This window comes from Aulonocara sp. 'chitande type north' Nkhata Bay, linkage group LG1 (assembly GCF_057382095.1).
Source record: "Aulonocara sp. 'chitande type north' Nkhata Bay isolate Kocher_YH1m ecotype deep benthic linkage group LG1, A_spYH_male_GT1.1, whole genome shotgun sequence".
NCBI lineage: Eukaryota > Metazoa > Chordata > Actinopteri > Cichliformes > Cichlidae > Aulonocara > Aulonocara sp. 'chitande type north' Nkhata Bay.
This window is the reverse complement of record NC_141344.1, coordinates 11,553,907-11,575,040: the sequence shown is the minus strand read 5'-3', so window position 1 is coordinate 11,575,040 and position 21,134 is coordinate 11,553,907. Positions and strand designations below refer to the sequence as shown.

General features: G+C 38.2%; 1 long non-coding RNA gene across 1 annotated transcript in view; it reads right to left on the bottom strand.

Moving 5' to 3' along the window:
- The window catches only part of LOC147338724 (uncharacterized), a 39,005-nt gene extending 24,433 nt beyond the window's left edge, over nt 1-14,572 (bottom strand). The window contains exons 1-2 of the long non-coding RNA XR_015130202.1: nt 14,470-14,572; nt 14,003-14,069 (exon numbers count right to left, since the gene is read on the bottom strand). This is a non-coding gene — a long non-coding RNA (uncharacterized LOC147338724). The remainder of the gene's footprint in view (nt 1-14,002; nt 14,070-14,469) is intronic.
- Between the last annotated feature and the right edge of the window lie 6,562 nt (nt 14,573-21,134).

Genomic DNA, 21,134 nt, shown 5'->3' with positions numbered 1-21,134 from the left:
CCTATTTTCCATCGAGGGTCCAAGGAATTACAGAATCGACTCAGATAATACCATAAAATCAATTATTGACTTGTGGTCTGGTAACAAGTACACGTGAGCCTTGTACTTGAACATGGTTTGATTCAAGTCAGCCTATGTCTAGCACAGAAGTCAACCAACAAAACACCACTGTTTTTTCTCTCAGTTACCAGGCGTCTACAGCATTGCCCAAATGAGCATTCAAGTTTTCCGGGAAAACTATGGAGTCCCAAGGCAAAACCCCTTCCAAGAGTCCACCCATCGAATCCAGGAACACCGAGTATTTTAAACTGCCACTTAGCACACATGCACAGACAGCAATCTGAGCCCTACCCTCCACAACTTGAAGTTTCACAGTGACGACCCTCTCACTTTTTTGAGAAAAAAAAACAAAAAACTGCCATACTGCTCTCACCATGCTCCACTCCAGAACCCTTGCAACATTTGGAGGTGAGCCTTACTATATCTAGTCAATAACAGTCCATCTCCTACACTAGCTCTAGTTTCCTCCCCACCAGCAAGGTGACATTCAATGTCCCAAAACCCAGTCTACGATGCTGAGGTTCCACTTGTCCAAGCCCCTGCCTACCGCCCAGCTAGTACTACACCTGACCCACTTGCCCCCACTGGTGGTGGGCCCACAAACTGAGGATCCATGTTATTTTTGGGCGCTGGGCCCAACTAAGCCCCATGGACACAGGCTTGGCCACCAGAAGCTCATTTGTAAGTTTCTCACTTCTAGGGGAAATTAACAAGCTCCGAAATCTCCAATTCACTGGGGTTTTCTGAGTCTCTTTGTCACTCTAGCTATCCCAAAAACATTTTACTAGGATGTTTGCAGTAGTTTAACTGCAAGCTGACACTACTGAAAAGCTCTGATCCTCCTTCCCCCTTTTTTTGCTTCTTTGACTTTGCAAGATTTGGTGAGATTTATCTCTGTATACCCAATGAGGTTGTAAAAACATCTAAAAATGTATTTAAGATCACTCTCGTATTTTTTTTTTAAATTCAGATCCTTAATTATTTATCTACTTTATCATATCTCTCTTGCTCAGTTAATTAAATTTACTCTATAATTTTAGTTGCCCATTGCTATAACTCTTGTATTCACTGTTCAGGCTGCAAATGACAATTAAACTGACATGATAACAAGGGTATACTTTGAACTTAACAACTGCTGACACTTCAATCCTTATCAGCATTATATCAAAGCAAGTTACAACGACAAATGTCGACTAAAAGTGCCTAATTAATATTTAAATCACATTCAAACAGCAGTGTAGACACAGTTTTACTTGTTTTATTTATCTTTCCAACATCACATCCCAGTGATGTCTCTTCACACCAGTCACACTAATCATTATCCCCTCATTACATGTGCTACCTGTCTAAATTTATCTAAAATAGCCTTGGATTCATGCTATTGCATTCTAACCATTACTTTACACATTTTTACCTGCCTGTTTACGACCCTCCTTTTTGTCTTCTCTCCCCTTCCACAAAAATCAGCTGTGTTTTTTTTTTTGTTTTTTTTTAAATCAGAAATGGTTAGTGTAAACTAAAAAGCTGATCTTCAAGTAATTTTAGCCAAGGGCTTATGAAGGAAACAGTTACTTGTCACACCACTAGTAAATTGGCACAGATTCATAAGTAAAGAGCCATCCATTATCAAATTGTGATTTAAACTTTCCTTTTCTTGTTGATGCTTGGTAGTACATGTGTCATATTTCTATTGTAGCTCTATCCCTTTAAACCAGTAAGACAAGGGCACTCAGTTGGGTATAACAACGTCTGTTAGAAATGGCTTAGGGTTATTGTGAAAGCGTAAGTGCTATTTGCAACAGTTGTGTCTTTGGAAGCCCCTCTGTGGATATTGCAATAAATATTGCATGCTTCAGATGTGTTTTTTTGAACTTCATATGACAGCCGTCCGCAGCGTGTGAAACTGCAGTGCATCTGGATGATGCTTTTGGGTCAAAGACAGATCATGACGTCTCTGAGCAGAGAGGAATCTGTTATCAAAGAGCTGCCTTGGAGAGGCGACACAGAGGAAGAGGGCCTTATCATGTTGAAGCTTGAAATATTTATTTGATACAATAGACACTTACAGTTGCTGTAGTTCAGTGTGATATGACTGAAAACCACAGCAAGACAATGTTTCACATGGGCTACAAGTAATAGATGATCCTTTTTAAACTCTCAATTTTTATATAGTAAAAAAAATATATATAATAATTTATAATTTTGCTGAGCACTGCTGCCTCACAGCAGTCCTGAGTTCAATTCCATTATCAGGCCAGGATTTTTCGTTTCAAATTCAAATTCAAACTTTATTTGTCATGTACACAGTTACACACAGTACGATATGTAGTGAAATGCTTAGACAACTGCTTGTGACCTAAAGAAAACAAAAAGGAAAAGGCTATGAATAAGATAGGAAATAAATATGAAAAATTAAAAAAGGGTAAATTTAACTAGGAAGGAATAAAATATAAATTAAGGTTAAAAATGAAACAACTGTACAACACAAATTAGAAATTTTTGGAGTTTACATGTTCTTGCGAATGGTTGTCTGTCTCTATGTGTTACTGCGACAGACTGGCAACCTGTCCAGGGTGTACCCCACCTCTCGCACTAAGGCTACGTTCACACTGCAGGCGAAAGCGCATCAAATCCGACTTTTTTGACCCTATGCGACCCATATCCGATCATGGTATGACAGTGTGAACAGCACAAATCCGATATTTTCAAATCCGATCTGGGTCACTTTCGTATGTGGTACTGAATCCGATACATATCCGATATTTTAGAAAGCGACTACTGTTTGAACGGTCATGTCGCATTAAATCCGTCTTTTACGTCACTGACACAAGACAGACGCCAATTATCAGCGCCGGAGAAGCACCCGAGAAGACATCGTGAACGCTTCCTGGCCATCCAGCGTAGATGTCAGTGAAACTGTTGGGAAGACAACATTGGAGAAACGTGAACATTTTATTTGTACTGTATAATCTGCAGATTCTGACAGAAATCTGCAACTAGCCTTTGAAGCACCGCTCCTCTAAAACAGCAATAAGGATAATTATTAGGTTATTTACATTATTATGTAAATAACAAAATAACTTAAAACAAAAACTGGGAAACGTAAAGTCCGAAGGCTTTATATTAAGGGCCATCAGTCAAACAATACTGTTTGCTCTGGGTCTAAACAGAGCGCGTTGTGTGTGACGTCTTCTTTTGCACATGCGGGCCGCTTTGAGGGTTCACACTAGAGCGCGTTTGCTGTCGCATTTTATTTGTAGTGTGAACGAGCAGACAAAAAAAATCGGAATTGAGCATTGAGTCCTGCAGTGTGAACGTAGCATAAGACAGCTGGGATAGCCAGCCCCCCCTCCGCAGAATTGATCGATGGATGGATAACATTTTGCCCATGTTTCTCAGTAATCTTCTTTCCTGAAGGTAATTTTCACTTGACATATTGTTTCAGTTGAAGGCACCGTTTTAAATTAATTCTTTTCATCTTTCTGAAAATATTCTCCCATTTACAGGGTGTATCCTGTCTGTAATCTGGCAAGCACAGAGCAAGTGTCACGACCAGCCACCTGCCAGAGCTTCACTGAAAATCATTAGGAATAAGGGCATTAAATTATAACTCTTCTATGGAATATCAGAAGTTGTTAGGAAAAATTTCTTGGTGATCGTTAACACTGCCAGAACAAAATGAGAAGACCTCCACAGCTTGTCTCATGTCACACTTTATATAATCACGGTACTGCTTTCCTAACTGTTTTTTCAAGACAAATGCTTGAAATCATTTTCCATTTCTCAGAAACTTATGAGATCACATTGCTGTACATTTACAGTTGGCCTCCAGATATAGCTTCCTTTTTTCATTTATATTCACTTTGTGGTCTCTCTTTAAAAAAAAAAAACAACAAAAAAAAAACCAACATTTGTCTTTTGTTATTGCACTCTTTGTATCAATGTTCATTGGTGCCCTTTATAAAACCCAGCCTTTATCCACTCATTATTCTTACAGAAATGTTGTTACTGTTATGTTAAGAACAGCAGTTCACATGTATTATAAACAGTCATTATGAGAATTAATAACTTTGAATATTAAAACTTTAAAATTATCAATTCATCAGTTAACATCAAATCATTGCTGACACATTTTCTGACAGTTGTACTCTGCAAAACAATGGCTTGGAGCTAAATTAGTGGAGCGTTGGCAGTCAGTGTTTTTCTCTGGCTCAGAAAGGGTGCATAGAATAAAGGCAGCCTTTAAATGAGTCTTTGTTATGTTATTTGACAGTAAAGCATTTGATACTTATTTCTAGCAACGATAAACAAAAATGTGTATTATTTGAGTGCAGGAAACTAACAAAAATAGTTACACATACACTTTATTATGATATTGGGGATTTTATCTTGGCTCTGACAAAAACCTCAGTTTTTACAAGTAAGAGGGATCTTATCGACTGAATCCCTAATCAGTAGTGGCAATACTCTGAAAATAGCCTCTTGTCTGGTGACAGCCTATTCCAGCTGTCATTGGGTGAGAAGCAGGGTACACCCTGGACAGGTCACCAGGGCTATTGCAGGGCTAAAGCATAAAGACTGATCAATGTTAACACTTATGGCATATTTAGAATCACCAGTTATCCTAATAACCATGTCCTTGGACTGTGGAAGAACTTCCACAGAGTATTCAACATAGAAAGACATCAGCCGGCAGGTGGATTTGAACACAGGGCATTCTTGCAGTGACGGTGCCAACCACTGCTCTACTGTAATATCTGTTTTAAAAATAACAAAATGATTTCTCATTCTAAAGAAAGTCATCACATTTGTGAAATCATATAATATCTAAAGGCATCTGAAAGGGACATACACGCATACTGATGAGAACCACAATAATTAGAAAAATTCAAAGCTTGTTAAAAATAAGACTATGACAATATTATCAACAGTCTCTACTTAGTAATAAATATACTGCAGCCTCAGCTTATCCACAAAATTTATGGATGGCTAAGGGAAAGGTGATGACTGCTAAAAACTCACTTTTCTGTTGCACAAGCAGTTTATTTTTCAAATAATCGTGCATATAATTATTGTTTAGAAAGCCAGCAGTCTGGTGTAAAAATCTATTGTGAAGGTCTCAGAGTCCAAACTGCAATTGCTAAGAGAAAATATTTCAGATGTAGAAAGTAGGGTTGTAGTCACAGCCATGCAAACATAAGTCAATCTGACTCCTTGGTTGATTGTTCCAGAGGTGGGACCAAGTCATTGTTTTGCAAGTCTCAAGTAAGTCTCAAGTCTTTATCCTCAAGTCTCAAGTCAAGTCTCAAGTAATGTCAGGCAAGTCAGAGTCGAGTCTCAAGTCACTGGTGTAAAAGTCCGAGTCAAGTCACAAGTCTGAAACTTTGAATTTCAAGTCCTTTCGAGTCTTTTAAAAAAAAAAAAAACGAAAAAATAATGTTGCAGTTATGCTAAATGTAAATATTAGACCATGTAATTTTAAAATCTGTGTTTTTCTCAACACATGACAAAATAGTGAACTTAGAAAATATACACAAATTGTGAAATTGCACCTCTTTAAAATGCAGCTCAATTAAACCTAGCTCCAAGAATAATTTTCACCGACAGTTCTGAGATAAGCTACATGTTATTCTTGGATGCGGTTGTAGGACCGGCTTTAAAATCGCATGACAAAAATATCATACACATTAAAAAAAAACTGTATCACCAACGTAGCCTGGACAACATTTGCTAGTTAGATGAAGTCAGCTATCTCATCTTAGCATATTTATATGCATATTTATAATCATACGGTTCTTGGAGTGAGTGCATACACTCATGAAGTTTAGTAACTTCAGGTCACTGCAACAAGCCCAGGTACAGTTTACCGACGGATGGGTACAGGACCTTGAAATGCACCGTGTAGAACGAAAGACCATCGTACGTATCATAAGTTTACCAGTCTCACAAATTGTCGTCATAAATACATATTCGTTAACCGTTTATTAATAGGACCTTTGAGCTCAATGGTAATTAATTAGTAGTGGAAATAATTTCTGGTACCCATCACAGAAATGTAGCAGTGACAACAATATTGTATGCTGTAATCGTACTGGGCAATTAGTGATACAAAAAACCTGTTTTATCCTGTGAATAAAAGTATATGTTTTTGTCAATGTACCATAATAACAGAGGCGAAACGCAATATTGTGTCAGGACAATTCACTATTTATGCACAATAAATAAAGGAGCATAGCGCGACAATTTCTGTTCAGCGCCAGACTTGCTTGTAACCTATATCACCAATTATGTTATGAAAATGACGTATTAACTACTAAAAAACACTGACCTTCGTGTAAATGCTTGGAGCAGACTAACCTGTGAGCTGGAGGGTTCTGGGACGTTATATTTGATCTTTGAATGGCTGCAATCCAGGCCATCCGTCGCGTCTTTGTTACTTCGGAAACATGGCTCGAACAATTTCTCTTCAACGACGTAATCCGATAACAACCGATCTCTTTACCCGTCGGCTTCCCGTGGCTGTCATGCGACCGGCTATTGCAGTTAATAATACAACGGCTTCTTGACATTTTTGTGTTTCTTTTTATCGCTGTGTGACTGATTTTAATTGAAAGCCTGTGTGCGCTAGTACCGCTTGCCACGAGTTCCCAGAATCCTTTGCGGTTCTACCTGTGAATGACGTCACATTTTCAATCTCTATATAATATGCATGTTAAATTTTATATTTGGGGTAAAATATCAAGTCTTTTCAAGTAAACCGGTTCAAGTCCAATTCAAGTCCCAAGTCATTGGTGTAAAAGTCCAAGTCAAGTCACAAGTCTTAGAACATTTTTTCAAGTCAAGTCTAAAGTCATAAAATTAATGACTCGAGTCTGACTCGAGTCCAAGTCATGTGACTCGAGTCCACACCTCTGGATTGTTCCACTCTGAAAGCAATTGACCAAAGAAGAAAAAGTCAAAACTCACAGACACAGCAGGTCCTGGTATCATTTGATAATAGGCAAGTAATTATAACGAGAACAAACTCAAAAAGTGTGGGATCATTTCAAAAACACAGCTTATCATGTAAAAAGCTTAATCTTTTTCACTTACACGGTACCTAAAAACTTAAGAAAACCCGCATGGGAAAGCTGAATAGTCTGGTCAGAATGATTATCTATCCAATTAAACTGTTTCAGACATTGTCAGGCATCAACCAGTGCTGCTGTGTCAGCAGAGAGGGGCAAGATTGGGTCAGGAAGAGATAGTTGCAGCTAATCAAAAGAAAGATGAAGGAGAGGAGAACAGAAACACTTCAGTATATAAATTGTTCATGAAACTGTTACTAGATCATTTAAATAATGGTTTAAAAAAAATAATCCAACAGTGATGCGATCAGCACATAGAGAAGATATATGGTGAATTCAAAACAAACAACTGCTTTGGGAATGTCAGTGCCTTTCAGTATAATCTGCCTTCTTGTTTTTCCTTCAGCCAGTATGTGCAAGTTTCAGTGTCTGCAGTGCAACGACCTGGATTCCAATCCACTGGGAAGAAGGTGGGGAAGCAGGATAACAAACTTCACAAGGGACCTTAGGAAGGTTTGGCTTTAACACATGCACCAATTACAGTGAGCACAGCGTGTATCCCATTCCAAACACTGCTGAGAGTGCCACACACCCCCTGAGAAAACATCTGCTTCTGTACACCGATCCCATTTCTACTCCCACATACACATGTACTCTGGTGCACACGCACGCACACAAAACAATAAATAAATTCCAAATAACAATAAATGAACTTTTTTAAAATAAGAAAGCACATTTAATTTCTTTCCGTCAGAATAAAATATAATTGTAATTCATATCTGTTTTGCCATTATCCAAATGCTCACTGACTGTGAAATTAAAATTTGTTTCAAAAGTACTAAAATAATAATTCTTTAATCTTTCTCATCATTTTTCTTTTCTTAAAAATGAACAAACCATTTTCTAAAAATTTTCACAACTTTTCTGTCCATGATTTAAGATTAGACTCACATGTGACCAACATGCATCACTCTCCTCAGAAATTAAAATCTGTAGATAGAAGCTGGAAAAAAAAATGCCAGCTGCTCTTTTCAGTGAAATCTAGAGACTGTCAGATGTCTTGTTAACATTAAGTTCAATCAAGAGTTTAAGCAGTAAATCAAATACATCAATAAAACACAGCATAGATATACTGTAGTAACTAGATTAAAGAAGATGCACACATATATATATATACACATATATTTAGCTATGTGTGTGTGCGTGTTTATGAGAGTCAGTTCACCATAAAGGATGATGTGGCCAAACCTCAGTTTTTTAATCAAAATACTACTAATACTAAAATCAGATGTTACTGTAAATAAGAAATTATTTATGGAAGCATAACAGGCTCAATTTTTGTACAGCTACTGGAGGTACTGGCGCGCACACACGCGCACACACACTCATTCAGCTATCTTAGTGAGGACCTTCATTGACATAATGCTTTCCCTAGCCCCTTACCCTAACCATCAAAAATGAATGCCTAACCCTAACCCTTACTCTAAACCTAGCCATAACCTAATTGTAAGCCTGACTCTAAAACCACATTTTGAGCCTCAAAAATGCCTTCAAACTTGTGAGGACCGGTGAGTGACTGTTGATTCTCACAAGTATAGTAGAATGCAATTTCGGTCCTCACAAAGATAGCTACACAGGAACACATACACACGTAGCATTTAAAGAATATTACCATGCTTTAATGGCCACCTAAATAGCACTGACTGACTGTCTTATACTTAAATGCCTCAAAAACATACACTTTCACTATCCTGATACGCATTAAGCAATATGTAATCTATACCAATCAAGAACTGTCTCCTTACACAAGATGAACCACACCTGTGTGTTTTCGTAGATATGATTTCACATTGGGCCTCAGGTGTCCCAGGCAGGGATACTGATAATCTGTTCTTCGCCATTTCCCAGGAGATGTATTAGGGGTCGTTCATTTAAGTTGGTTAAAGCAGGAATAATATATGTGATCCATCTGCACGGTCTAATTTGAGGTTTGTGCTTCAAGTTTTCCAATCTCAACTCACAAAGAAAGTAGCCTCAATTAAAACTTTCAACTCTGCAACAAGTTCTGGTAGAATAACAAGATGACCTCCTGTACTGTACATCAAACTGTTGGGCTATTCTAGGTAGTTTGTACTCCAAAATCACAGTCTCTCAGATAACGTAAAGGATCAATGCACACTGAGCCCCCTTTAAGCTCTCACACCAATTTCCCTGAAACAAAATTCCAGACATATTCTCTGGTTAATGAAAATCACATTTTAAATTTTGCAAATGAGTTTATGCCAGATGTTTTTCAGTTTCTGGAACCATGTACTGTAAATTCTTTGCCTGACTCTATTTCAATTTTAAAGAATTTGCAACACTGGCATTATTTCACTCAGTTATAATTACCCAAGTACGATCAAGAGACAATGTCTTGTACTCACAGATAACAATATTGCAGATATGCTACTACTCAACGTTGCCTATAGAGTTTATAAATAAAAGGAAATATTTGCAGTGATGGTCATTTATATTATAGTTTTGCAGTGTTTGTGCTTTAGGACTTCCTATATCCCACCAAACAACAGAGAATATTATATTTCCTATCATTGAAACTTGAAGGGGTGCAGTGGAATTGCAAACGATTGCAATATAATAAATATAACTTGCATACTAAATGAACAGTTGTTTGTCTTAGCTAAAATCTTTTGATTGTCATCACTCACTGCTAACTCTGTTCTGTCTGAACTCATAATGGCTTATATAATATGTGTGGGCAAACAAAGGATGATGGAAATGATGATGATGTAATTTCTGACTGCCTCTGTAACAAGTTTAACAGATTTCATTACTCCCTTACACAGCACACTGACGGCCACCCAGAATGGGCAACAATTTCTTGCCAACCAAAACTATGCAAGGTTGTCAAAACCAACCTCTGCATCCATGACTCAACAGTGACTATGTAGGTCAGCACCGTCTGACAAGCTCTAATGCTTGGGGGGTGTTACTGCACATTACAGAAGCAGACACACACACACACACCTCAACTATTAAAGGCGAAACCCAGTCAGTAAATGTACAGAAAGAGGTCATGAACGTCTAACAACTAATCCAGTAATACAGCAACATCGACGAGGAGGACGCAACAACATCATACAGCTTACATCATCTCAACTGACAACAATAACATTAAGTGAGGAATAAGAATCCAGAAATCTCCTGAGATAGTAATCAAGCAGAACATTAGAGTTTTATTCAAAGATAAGAACAAAATCCTGATTAAAATAATCAGTGATACTGGATTTTCATGGCCAAAAGCCATTTTTAAGGAGTTTGAAAAAAAAATCTGATATATATTTATTCATTAATTGGTTGTTTTTTTATCATTTCAGTGTCCAACTTACATACAATTTAGACACCGCATGGCTCTCCACCACCAGCTACAATGATGCAAACTGGAACATAAAGCAGATAGTGCTAAGGGTATAACACCAGAATCAGAACAACACTACTCTTAAAACATTGACAACATTTTTCATTTAGCCCAACAATCTTTTCTGCCTTTTGTTCTGCCAGATGATATGAAGAAACATATGTAACACATACACTGTATAATATATCAGTGCTGCCATTCTTAAAAAAATAAATAAATAAAAACCCTCACAACCCACACAGACAAATTTATGCATCTGGGTACCTTGGATAGTAGCATGTAGTCATTCAGAGGCACAAGAAGCAGCCCAACAGTTTCACTCCTCAGTATAGTAACTATAGACAGGTGGGCTCATCATTGTAAGATAAATTATTATTTTGTAAGAGAAAGCACAACAGTGCACTGGCCACAAGGAGTCCATAACTACTGCCTTGTGGAGCCCTGCTTATCATCAGCAGCAATTTTTGTGTCGCAAATATTCCCTCAACAGCCTTTGATGTAATTACTTTCCAAACAGCTACCCTCGAGCCCATATCCTGTTCTAAATTCATGGCTTGACTTGTTCACAACGTCACTGGAACACACACGTTTTTCATTTGTTGCCTTCTAAAAACCACTTCCACTAGGGAGAGGACCCGCAAATATTTAATAGTACTATGACAGAAAGTAAACAGGTGAATTGCAGAGTCTGATGGTGCACCAGAAAACAGCTACATATAATTAAAAAGTGGGAGAAAAGTGTTGTGGCCAAGTTTGTGAGGGTGAAATGTAAAGGAAGGGAAGGTCTAACTTGGTCTTTAAAAGAATGAATGAAGCTCATTTAATAAATGAGCTTCATAAAGAGACTACAAAGCAAACAGAGACTAGATCTACAGTTACAGACTGCCATCTGCCCTTTTTCCACAGTGCTTCAGAATTGCTCTAGTCGCTTTGCAATGTACTGTTTTCATTGTGTTTTGGAGAATGAAGCGTTTCAAAGAGTGAAATGTTCTTTTATTCGTGTACTCCCTTCTTAGATTAAAAAAAAGACAAAGTCATTTTGGAAGCCTTACATCAGATTCTGTGACAATTGGAACTTCATTGGGAACAAAGTGCCTGGCCATCAACCTTGACTAAATTGCACAATACAATTCCACTTCTAGGCTTCCAAACAGGCAGAATTATCATTTTGAACAGCCACAGATAATTTGGCCTAATGGAACACATTATCACACTACAATGACCAGAGTTTATTTCATCTTATAAAAGATTGTTTCAAGTCACCCAATGTGCCAAGGACCACAAAATAAAGGTTATGAAATGAATGTGACCTTTAACAAGATATTTGTCAATGCTTTCACAGATACATCAACATTTTCATTACGACTTGATGAAATCTGCTTCAAAGGGTGCGTACATATTTTGGGTGGTGCAGAAAGGGGAATGCATTTCTGCTCATGTAACTTGACAAATTGTGCTTCAAGGTTTCTATTTATATCTTTCTCATCTCACAGGAAGGGTAGAATCTTCCCAATTCCCTTGCTGTTTGCCAGAGGCTTAGTGTGACATATTGCTAATCTGGTTATTATGCAATTTATCAGCCGTCTCTCTTTTACAGCCGTGCATGAATATTATGCAGGTTTCTCATGAGCCAAACTGCAATAACACTGCAAGGAGCTAATGAGCAACCACTACTACTGTGGTAATATATCTCAAGTCACTTCAGGGTACTCTTGTTGCAACAACTTGTTAGTCTAAGTCACTCCATTAAACTAACTAAATTATTTTTTTGCTAATGATATAGAAAGCCTCTCAGGCTGGAGCCAATGGATTGTGACCAAAACAAGGAGCGAAGAACTCATCAGTGTCCTCTGTTTGACAGCAGATACTTCAGGAAAGAGAAGTTAGAGACCTTGCTGCAGACCAAAAGCCTTGCATAACTGGCACTCTGAATTGATGCAAGGGAAGGAGGAATCTCAGCAAGGATTCATTATTGCCTCTGGCATCTCTCAACATATGAGGTATGGCCACAGTCACCAGTGGAAGCTGTTTTTGCAAAGTGAGCACGATTTGATACGGATGACAGATTGAGTGTGGCCTGAAGCAAACATCTTCCAGAGCCTTAGATGGTCATCCTTTTCAGAAGCGGCTGTGTTTTTGTGCCACCAGCTAATTAAGAGTGGCCCATCATTAAAGACGCGTAAATCAGACCTTAATGTGACTCAAGAGCCTTGGTGAGACACCGGGCAGAAAAATGTGGTCCTCTGATTTAATGAGCCCTGAACTGAAGGAGACATAAGTCTTGATAATGATAGTCAAGTACAGTGTATTGATCACATCTCCCACTGGAGTCTATGTGGGTTAAAACAGCCAGCTCGGAAATTGAACAGGGATTTCTCGACTGTGTAGAGCAATCTTACAGAGAGGCGGGATGGTCAAAATAACCTGACTAATGCATTTCTACAAAACAACTGTGCTTCACTTTGTCACTTCTACAATATACTACAATAGACAAAGTTCTATCTTTCCAGCAGACTAAGTTGCAGATGACAAGAAACATATATACACAAAGGAGAGCATGCTGTAAAAAGATCTATTATTTTTAACTGTTTAATTGTCAAAAGGATTAAGATTCACACAGTGGACACAAACGCTAAATTACTGTTAGACTCTGCAACTGGCTATGCTCTCCATACAATTCCCTTCCCTGTCACCACGTATTCATGAGTGCGCTAAATGCTGGCTGAGGCTGCTCTGGGAAATTGTTAAGACAGTTGGAGCTTTCTCTAATTACAAGACAATAGTGACAAAAGTTTGACATTCAGTGGTTTGGCATTTTGCATTCCCATCATTATTGTAATGAAACATTAAACATTTATCATATACGAGCTGGGGAGGAATCATTTTTCCCGATGTCATTAAGATTTTGGTTAATTATCATGGCCCATTGGGTCCAGCACCGCCTGCAATGTGCTACTATCCTCTGTCCATTATCCACAATGTAATTATCAACACATGCTGTCTAGCCACCATTACAGCATTTTCTCTTGGAAACATGTTTTTAATTATACCTCAAGATGTTGATTTGCCAAATGCTGTTAATGGAAAGCTCCTGTTTGCCTGGAGTTGAAATCAAAAGCCATTTATGGAGGCACTTGAGAGTGCTATCTGCAATTACCTGTTCAGTGTTTTCAAAACCACTTTTCTAACACTTTTTTTTTTAAATCTCAGAAGACTTTGAATTAAAAGTACAATGGCAATATCCCATCTTGGCTAATGGTTGGCAATCTTGTATCTGTCACACTAAAAACAGGATCTTTCAAAAATGTGTTTGTCTACCATCCATCACGAGTCTGATTGATGCACACATTACAACAGATATGGTTATCGTGGTACAAAATATACACAATAGTGTCAGAAAATCAATCAATTTCTCAGACACAATATTCACAGAAAGATGCAAGAAATAAGTGCCTACCTGACCAGACTGAACCAAACCTCAGAAAAGTCTTACAGAATGAGATCCCACATCCTGTGCGCATTTCCTGTTTACAAAAATTCAAAAATAATGTAGAAGAATATGGATTTTACTTAACCAAAAAGTTGCAAGAACACTGTCTTAAATGGTTTCAAATACAAACAAAAAGAAAAAAAATTGACAAGTGTCCCTTTTATGGGTTAGTTTACTGTTTTTGACCTCTGGCGTCATTCTGGACCATCATCTACTGGCAAGTGATATACAAAAAAGCTCTTCAATACACTAATGCTAGCTAAGTATAATTTTAGTGTTTACTTTATTAATTTAATAATCTAGTTCTCTTTTTAGCTAGGATTAATTATATTTTACAGGGTGCTGCTCGTGCGTGCTAGCTAATTTGGTTAGCAAGCTGCAGCGATAAATGCACAGGTGCACCGAGATACATAATTAGACAGCTGAAAGCTCACCTCTCGCTTCTTCGTCAGGCTGTAACATACAGAAAGCCAGGCTACGTTCACACTGCAGGTCTTAATGCTCAATTCCGATTTTTTGATCAAATCCGATTTTTTTGTCTGCTTGTTCACACTACAAATAAAATGCGACAGCAAACGCGCTCTAGTCTAAACGCCTAAAGCGGCCCGCATGCGCAAAAGAAGACGTCACACACAACGCGCTCTGTTTAGACCCAGAGCAAACAGTATTGTTTGACTGATGGCCCTTAATATAAAGACTTCGGACTTTACGTTTCCCAGTTTTTGTTTTAAGTTATTTTGTTATTTACATAATAATGTAAATAACCTAATAATTATCCTTATTGCTGTTTTAGAGGAGCGGTGCTTCAAAGGATAGTTGCAGATTTCTGTCAGAATCTGCAGATTATACAGTACAAATAAAATGTTCACGTTGTCTTCCCAACAGTTTCACTGACATCTACACTGGATGGCCAGGAGGTGTTCACGATGTCTTCTCCGGCGCTGATAATTGGCGTCTTGTCTCAGTGACGTAAAAGACGGATTTAATGCGACATGACCGTTCAAACAGCAGTCGCTTTCTGAAACATCGGATATGTATCGGATTCAGTACCACATACGAAAGTGAATTAATCGGATTTGAAAATATAGTTTGTGCCGTTCGCACTGTCATACCATGATCGGATATGGTTCGCATAGGGTCAAAAAAGTCGGATTTGATGCGCTTTCGCCTGCAGTGTGAACGTAGGCTTAATGTCAGACGATTTCATTAAAATCCTCCAAAAACGCCACAAAAGTCAAACTAGCGAGGTGAGCCGTATCAGACAAGACTGGCTTCAACAGCAGATGTAAGGAAAGTTGCCACGTCACGATGTATTTTTATTTGAAAAAATAAAATAATAATTAAGACGCCCAATTTTTTTTTTTTACTAGTCTGTAAAAGTACGCTTTCAAAAACTGAGAATTTTAACACATGAATCTGCTGAGACTGACTCGCTTTTAGAGACAGCCTCAAGTGGTCATCAGAGGAACTTCATTTCTTTTTCGGGGCTTCATGCCGAGAGGAGAAAACACGAAAAATCTAGAGAAAAGTAAGAGGACATAAAAAGGCTTTGCAAGGGTATAAGATTTATTGCCAAGAAGCATTGTTACAAGAAAGAAACAAATAGACCAAGCACAAATCTGTCTTTTTGTGCTAACCCGTGCTAACCTTTCACCTTTCAGACTAGTCTGAAAGGAGAAGCCAAATCAACCTCATATCTGCATGCTTTTTATTCAAATTCAAATTCAAATTTTATTTGTCACGTACACAGTCATACACAGTACGATATGTAGTGAAATGCTTGGACAACTGCTCGTGACCTAAAGAAAACAAAAAAGGAAAAGGCTATGAATAAGATAGGCCACCAGGAGGCAACCCCAGTGTGTGCAAACAGGCTTCCTATCCTATAGAACTCTATGGGAAAATGCATCAATGCTGACCTTATTAAAACACTTTCCTGGTCAGTTGATGGGCTCAGTCATTCCTTTTAAATGTTAAGTAGAATATGAACTCTCTTTTGTAAACTTTGGTTATTCCAAGTGTCTCAAATGATATGTTCATTTACTAATGCTTCTTCATTGATTCATTTAAAAAAAACACCCAGGTAGAAGCAGCAAAAACACATTTCATAAAGAACTTAAAAATAAACAGGTTGCTTCAGTATTTAGTTTCATACACATGTATTTTTTCACCACTTCAGCTACTGGCTGGAATGTTGTTTTAAAAAGAGCTGAAACCCTTAAAAGTTGCTGAAGTTTTTAGTTATCTGTGTGTTCTTTCACATGGTGTTGTAAATTTAAGAGCATTAATGAATATTTAAACAAGGAACACTTGTTGGCTTTGAGTGGTACTCACTCAAGAAACCAATCAGTGTTACTGCACATTTGTATTCATCACAAAAATATGGAACTCACAAATTAATAATATAAATAACATGTAAAAATAGGATCCTAACTTTGGCTGTAAACATGCAAGTTTAGATAAAAGGAAAAAAATTATTTGGTCAGATATGACAGCGCGAAAAAATTAATGAGCATATTTCGACATCACAGAGGTACATGCTGTCATATGGCTGGGAAGCATTTCTTTCACGCTCCCAGTGTGTCCGGTGATGACAAACAGTAGGAAGAAGGACTGAACGCAGCAGTGCTTTTCCATTGCCTCATGTCTCTTCTCCTGCTGAGATGCAAGTACAAGTGTGCTAGTCTACGTATAACACGGTGCCTTTCAGGTGCAGGCATTAATTACTTGTTTTGTTTGTGAGTCCTTCCATTGCGTCTCAATTTTTGTGGCACCTGATAGTGGATCGTTGCCCAATCAGTCGTGAGCAGTCCTTTGGTCTCTTTTTTAAAATCTGATGTTCAATTACCAAAAATTCAAAGTCACATAATGCACACTACTCACAAATGGCAAATCTAGCCATCTGTCTGTGGCTTGTTGCAGTTGGCTAGTGGGAGTAATACATGAACTCTGTGGGCAAGAAATTACATTTCCTGTTTAAAGTACTGAGCATTATATGTGTTGTATTAAGAATTATGAAAATCAAATGTCATTTCCTTTAACAGATGCACTTCTTGACGTCAAATTTGATGCCTTTAACCTATTTATCATTTATGGTAAAAATAAAATAAAATAAAAATATGCTGCTTTTAGGACTTGAGGAAAACTCGCAAATGAAATCCACATAGTTCTGCTGATGCATGATATATAACTTCAGTTATCATTCTAGATGACAAAAGAAGACTTCTGGCATTAAATCTGGATTTAGTCAGGCTTAATATAGATATAATTGAAGGAAAAAGTGTCGAGCTAATGTGCTAGACTTGCTCAGAGGAAAAATGAGCCCCCCCCCCCACCCTCCAGCACACACACAGTTATTAAAAAGTTGTTTTGTTTTGTTTTTTTGTGCAAAAGTTAAATCAGTACCAGTCTCAGGCATGTCTGTTTCCAGTAAATACATACCCTAAAGCTTCCCATAAGGATTGCAGAAAGTATTTCTTATACTACAGTAATATATGACCACATAGAGTAAAAACACATTTAGATGTTTCCTTTACATCTATACTCTTAAATCTGTCTCATTTAGCCACCATATTTTGTGCTGGACAATAAATGACTGAGCAGTGGAAGAAAATGCACTGTATCAACCAAAGCACAGTTCATCATACTAACTGGTTTGTAAATGCAACAAAGGCTGTGAAACTGAGATAGAAAGTTCCATTCTTAAGCACGATTTTTTCTTCTTCTTTTTTTCATAAAGCAGCTACTTGACAAACAGTTTCTCCTCTAGTTAATCAAGACAATGACAGGGATGTTTGATTCAAAATAAAATGAGCCCCTGAGACACGTTGAGAGCCATGTTGACTGATCACAAATTAAGTGTATGCTTACTGAAGATTTCCCAGTTGCCTTTGACTTTGGGGGATTTCATAACTTTCACAAAGAGGCTGTCTTGAAGTTTGGGCCTCAGTGGGAAATGTATATATTTTTATGTATTTTGTTGCTTTATGCCAACTCCACACTGAGTACTCCTGCTTTCTCCCAATATCCAGAGGCATACAATAAGTGGGGTTAGGTTAACTGGTGATTCTAGATTGCCCATGAGTGTGAAAGTGAGTGTGAATGGTTGTCCATCTCTCTGTCTTAGCCCTCCATTAGAATGGTACATTGTCCAGAGTGTATCCTGCCTCTCACCCTATGGTAGCTGGGATAGGCTCCAGCCCTCCTGCAACCTGATTAGCAGAAGAGGATGGATGGATGGATGGATCCTCAACATCTAGGGTTCCCCTGAGCAGCTGAGCAGAATCTGAGAACTGAGCTAAATGATGCCTTCAAAGCAGGGTCTATAAGTCTATAAAAAACATTACACATCAAAACTACAGTATATCAGTTTAGACCATGCATAGAAAATGTCAACCTTGCAAAGAGCTGTCACGGGATTGGTGGATTTTCAACTTTGCAGTATTGATGTAAAAACAACCCTAAATGTGACCTCACACAAAAGTCTTCTTTTCAATTCAAAGAAAAAACATCCAGGTATATAAGAGATTATAACAGAAGAATAAAGTGATAGCATTAAAACATCTATCCAAACACCTTAAATTCATTCTGGTTACTTCTTTAAGGAGTAGAGTATGCCACACCTTTTTTGTGTATAGAAACATGCTCCGTATGATCCTTATGTTTAGTCTGCCAATTGTTGTTGTGTAGCTCAAACTGCCAGCTTTCATTTATAAGCAAATAAAACATGAATGAAAAAAACATGTAGTGGCTTCACTGTGATATGCCACACTTTCATATTTAAAGCAGGGTCATGAGGAGTTTTAACAATCCTCCTGAGGGAAACTGAACTAATTTTCATGACCAAACACAGCTGTCAACTTCCAATAAAAAAAAGTAGAGGAAAGAGATACAGTGCCCAATATAAAAGTCAAATGACCTCACTTTTATTTTCCTCCAGCTATTTAAAGCATAGCGGGTCATGAAAATGAATGCCAATGAACAGCAGTGTTCATTCATTATTCTTATCAAGTGTGACAATCCAAAGTTTATCAGATGTGGATTCCTGAGAGCAAAGACAACAGAGGAAGGCTTGGATAATTTGGCTGAAATAGCAAGTAGCTCCAACACCCCCACCACAGCTTCCACTCCCCCACACTGAGCTTAATCTTTTATTGAACAACCTGAATAACACAAATGAGTTCGTGCATCTTTATTTGTAACATTCAAAGGGACCAATCATTATCTTTTAATTACTAGTACCCAGTAGTGGGGCCCATTAAAGCAAAGTAATTAATCTAACAATTTGGCAAGGGAGGGGATCTGCTGTACAACAGCAAGTTCATTGAAACTGGTTTTGAGCTATAATATTTATACATGAAGAGGCAGTGAACAACAAATTAATGGTCCAAACAAGGACTAAACTGAGGCAGTACAAAGAAGTGAAAATACTCATGTGATGTATAGAACACAATAGTTTATCAGAAGCCTTCTTCAGACAGTTCTTTTTATTTTCTGGTCCCATTGGTCAACAGAGCACTCCTGGCACAACAGATAAAAAGAGCAATAAACAAAGTGCAAGTATGTTATGATCATACATAACCCCTTGTGTAATATACACATTTGCCTGCTTTTAGTATGAATGTTATATCCCTTGTTAACATATAAGTGTTTGTCCTAGCTATATTGATGCCTGATTAGCATATCGGATTAAATCACTGTGAAAGCAATGTTAGCTGTGCCGATAGTCCAGTTATAGCTATTAACTGGGCGAACCTAGCCAGTTCTCAAGGACAACAGTCAATCCCAAGATGCAGTATGACTAAAGATCCATATTTGTTAATCATTAGTTATTAGAGGCTGAAAATTAATAATTGCAGTATATTTGCCACTGAGGAAAAATGTTTTTGGTTGTACCTGATATTGTTGGTCATACAGCACCCATGGTACATCAAGAACTGTGCATTCAAAAGTATCCTATAACAACAGAGTCAGGCTCAGTCTCTTCTCTGTTAAAAATAGTACGGGAGTTGTCGGGTGGCATGCAAAGGAAAAGGGGACTTAACTGTATTGTGGGTGTATCTGGCAAACCCGTATAGATCCATACCCTGCAAACGTCTTGAGCTAGCTCCACACTGACACCATATTCCCAGTGAAATCAAAAACCTCATCCTTGATTATTATAACAACTTCAGACAAACAGTCACTGCTGGGTCAGGGACATCAGACTACCATCAGCTTGAAAAGGGCATCAATGCAGACTGCAACTCTCTTTCTCTCAAGGTAGGCCATGAAGGCTGTCATGGCCTACCTTATGTTCATCAGATCAATCCCAAGCAGCAGATGGATCCTTCAAGGACTAGTGAAGCTCATAACCTGGGCTAGGGTAAGTTTAAGTTAAGTTGAAGAATAACTTGAGGCCTGGTTCACCAAGACGGACAAATCAGACCTTCCCAGGAGATTCAAGACCTGAATTTACCAGCACTTCATACTACCCTAGATCTTGTGGCCTCTGTAAGTGTTTGAGGTGCTCATTACCACAGTCTTTGTGGAGAGCAAGATCAGCATCTACATCTTGAAGGTTTTAGTGGCTTTACCACAGAGTTCATGGTGTCACAGATGTAGGAAGCCTTATAGTGCAGGGAACCCAGAAACCTAAAAATGGCAACCACGGGTATCCACATTTAAACAGGCAGGAAGTGGAACACAAGCAAATCTCTGGAGGTGGCAGAGTCATGGCTGAGACAGAAGGTTTAGGTGGGGTCCATTGTAATGTGCTACTTCACTAAAACCAGAAGTACCTATGGGCAAAAACCAGTGACAACTTTTTCAGGGCAAAGAGTGACTCAGCATAGATAAAGGTCAAACAAACAAGATGATCGGGGTGGGACAACAATGAGCTTGGACAAGATGGAAAGGTGCAGCAGAAAATCTCATGTTCTAACATCCAACTACTGCTGTATAAGTTTCCTGATCCAGCATGTATATGATGCACTACCAAATCCTCCAGACCAATCAGTCTGGGGCAGGAGTGAGACACCTTCCTCCCATCGGCTTTGGAAAGAGCTCCTCAGAACCCCTTCTGAGCAGCTGCCCAGAAGGCCTTAGAGACAGTTGTTAT